Below are 3949 nucleotides of genomic sequence, written 5' to 3'. Positions count from 1 at the left end.
ATATCGAACTTCTCGCGGGCAAAGCTTCGGCTCGGAAACCGCACTTCTCGGGATCTCGGGACTTGCTTCGGGACTCGGGAATATTACCGGGGCTTCGGGGTGGCTTCGGGGGTTAAAATGCAGAGCTTCGGCACGAAATAGAGGAGAAATGAGCAAATAAGCCCGGACCCCTCGCATCCTATTTATAGGAGGCCGAGGCCTCGCAGTACGCGGGGCGTACTGCTCCGAAATCATCACTGCATGCGTCATCTGAAGTCCTCGAGTGCGAGTGTCGACATTCTTCGCTGTACGCGGGGCGTACCTCGGATGAGTCCGGTGACTCGCCTCCGGATAATACCGAGACTTAATAATTAAATTTAATTATTAATTATTTAATAAATTTCGAAAATTCATATCTTCCTCATACGAACTCCGTTTTCGACGTTTTTTATATCCACGCGAAGGTGAGACTACGCTCTACAACTTTCGTTTAGACTCCGCGGCTAATTTTGACTTTATTTTTATTATTTATTTTTAATAGGCCGGGACAGAAAATTTCGTTATAAATTCATAACTTCTTCGTTTGACGTTCGTTCTCGCCTAACTTTTTATCGCTTTAATACTAACAACGAGATCTTCGAATCTTATTTAGATCACTAAGGCTAAATATCGCTCTAACTTAAATTGCACTTTTTACGTCATTCAGCGTTGTCGGTTCTGTCACGAAACTTTGACAGGTCATAACTTCTTTGTTATAACTCGGATTTCGGCATTCTTTATATCATCGGAAACCTTGTTTCAACTACTACAAGATTATCTAAAGATATTAAGTTTATTTTATACTTCAATTTTGACGCTTATTTTTATTTTTAATTAATCAAACCACATAATTAAGCAATTAAAAACAAAACACATAATACTCAAATAATACACTTCTATTATTTCAATACGAGTTACAAAGGTTAAGCTAGACTATTATATCATCATTAATGACAGACCCAGAAACACAGACGTTACAGCTTCATATCCTACCGCTACAAATGAAAGGATGTAGGAGATATATAATGATGAATTTCCAAATTTTTTTAAAGTAAATCAAGTTTAGGGGTGAACTTTAAGAACATTGGATGATTACAATGAAAATTTAATGCAAAATGACGTAGTTTGATGAAGTTAGGTACCTAAGCTTATATAAGGTTGTTAGGTATATTCACTTTCTATATATATATATATATATATATATATATATATATATATATATATATATACATATATATATATATATATATAGGAGTAGGATCAAATGAGAACACCAAAAAGGTTGAGAACGCGAGAACAAAGTATATTTATTTGTGATTCCATGTATTCATTTGTGGAGAAATGATAGATTTTTATGCCTATAATTTCAAGTGAAGAGAAAAAGCATATTCATGTTGATTGTGCATAAAAATTTATTATTTCTCCATAAATGAATACATGGAATCACAAATTAATATACCTGTTCTCGCGTTCTCAACCTTTTAGGTGTTCTCATTTGATCCTTTCTATATATATATACTAGCAGTGTACCCGCGCAAAGCGGCGGGGCGTGTAAATTCTTTTGGTGATATGTTTTCTCTACAAAAATGTTATTTTACAAAAGAAAGTACACGTCGAAGACAAAATAATCAAACTATGGTGTTATTTGGGAGATGAAGTCATTTTTTGTTCCTGGACGGTGGGCTTTATAGCAGAGGAGGGAACAAAGAGGTATATGCGATTGGAGGGATATTTGAATCAACATGCTAAATTTAAGGATATCTAAAAGGGTTCAAAATTTGAATGAATCCGGGATTTGAGGGAACCATATCAAATTGTTGAGAAATATAAGGAGATTTGATGATAAATATTTGAATTCAAAATGTGGTTAAAATTTAATATTATTTTATTAATGGTTACTTGTACTATCAGCTTCATCATTTGGACGTCTTAAAAAAATAATATTATTATAATCAATCTATTTTTAGAAATAGTTAGATTTCTTTTATAAGATAGTAAAGATATATATATATATATATATATATATATATATATATATATATATATATATATATATATATATATATATATATATATATATTTAGTAGTAAGTCAAAAAGAAAATAAAAACACCACATTCACGAATGAAAAGTTAACAAATTAACAAAACCAATAATAAAACTTAAAACTGATAAAAGATATAATGTGGTAAAACCATATGTGTTAAAAGTTCCACAACTGAATTGAAAACACGGGAATTAAAAAAGTTTTCAAGAAAATCTTTTTCTAATACTCTCATCAATATCTAGCTCTAATCCTATCAGCTTCATACATTTGTGGTTCAACATCAAAGTCGGTTAAAACAGTAGAAACCAATAAATTACCTGCAAAAACATGAAACATGTGGCATAAAATTTAATAATATGTATTTACAATTTGGAATATGTTGATATTAATATAAATTATATACTGATCATATTTTTTAACTGACCCAAATTGTTGTGGACCAGCTTCATGCAAGAAACATAGAGTATGGATTTGTTGTATGTTGCAACAATAACCTTAATCATAAGGTTTGCTGGTACGTTATACAACAATAACTTTGTTACGTTCCCCCTATTAAAAGGTAATGCTGTTTAAACTCTTATAATGAATGATAATAAATTTAATAAAAAAACTATGTTGTTTTAAGTGTTTTTTGAATACATATATACTTACGTCTCATCTTGGAGAATTAACTCAAATGATCGCAGCTGTCTGATTCGATTGCCCCATACTATTCTTCCAACCACATCTAAAAAACATATTTTCTTGTTAAATTTATAGTAGATGATATAAAAATGATTAAAAAAAAGATATAAATATACCAACAAGCCTTCTTTTATTTGTATGATCTTGTGCAACAGTTGTGACAGTAGACATAATTGGATAAAGTGGATATCCACTGGCAAAATCGCTTGCTAACCGAGTAAAAGTTGTGGCATGGTTTATCATTATTGCCTTATCACTGGTGCAGATTTTGTACTGTTGGTACATTGGATTGTCCAAATAGTATTCATTAACTTGGAAATGTTGCACAGAGAATACATTTCCTTTCAGATTCATGTTTCGATATCCGGGCACTAAATGGCGAGGTATGATTGCTAATATTTTTTCTCTCTGGTGTAAATAACAAAATGGTAATGGTATTATTTACAAAATTAAACTTTTAATAGAAGTTGAATATTTTAATTGGAAAAAAACCTTACCTGGCGATCTATCATCCACAAGAGCATCCTGTTGTTTTCCATGTCCTCCCAAACATACAATACTCTAACACTTGTAATGTTCCACCATTCATATATTTGCCCCAAAGCAGAAAATTCATTAACAGTAGTATGATAAATATCCATTTCAACTGAAAAACACTTCAGTTAATAATTGCTATACTTGATGGTTTTTCTAATACATATTGCTTGTACTATGAAATAAAGTAAAAGTTCAATACCTGTTTGATTCTGATATAGCATATAGAACATATGGTTTTATGAAATCAATGGAACAAATGGTTTGATGGTAAAGTATGGAAGCGAGATTCGTAATCTTAAATATGTATATATGTACAGATTACAAAACATGTTTGTTATTAATGGATGAGATAGATTTAATGTATATCATCAGTTTTTTTTTTTAAATGACAATTTAAAAAATCCTAATCAGTTTGGATAGAATTTGAAGTGCTTATCTGATAAGCACTATGATAATTTCGAAGTTAGTGTTATCTTTTTCTAATTAATAATGATATAAACTGTAAAGATAATTTCGAAATTAATATGTTGACTAACATTGATCCTTAAAATTTGGGATATGAATGGTTTTGAGCGGGAAAATATTGACACCTGGGTAACCCTCTACAATAAATACCTATGTTTGCTTCTCTGAAATTCGATAATGACTTGATTCTTCCACCTGG

General features: G+C 30.9%; 1 long non-coding RNA gene across 1 annotated transcript; it reads right to left on the bottom strand.

Annotated features, from left to right (window-relative positions):
* Positions 1 to 2192: 2192 nt before the first annotated feature.
* On the bottom strand, positions 2193 to 2764 carry LOC145033833 (uncharacterized). Its single transcript, XR_013677730.1, has 3 exons — positions 2716 to 2764; positions 2489 to 2613; positions 2193 to 2381 (listed from the first exon to the last, which is right to left on the bottom strand). It is a non-coding gene; the product is annotated as an uncharacterized LOC145033833 (long non-coding RNA).
* Between the last annotated feature and the right edge of the window lie 1185 nt (positions 2765 to 3949).

The sequence above is a fragment of the Lactuca saligna genome, chromosome 3 (assembly GCF_052625555.1).
Source record: "Lactuca saligna cultivar CGN05327 chromosome 3, ASM5262555v1, whole genome shotgun sequence".
Taxonomy (NCBI): Eukaryota; Viridiplantae; Streptophyta; class Magnoliopsida; order Asterales; family Asteraceae; genus Lactuca; species Lactuca saligna.
Note: the sequence above shows the minus strand (reverse complement) of the source record. Positions and strands in the feature narration are given on the sequence as shown.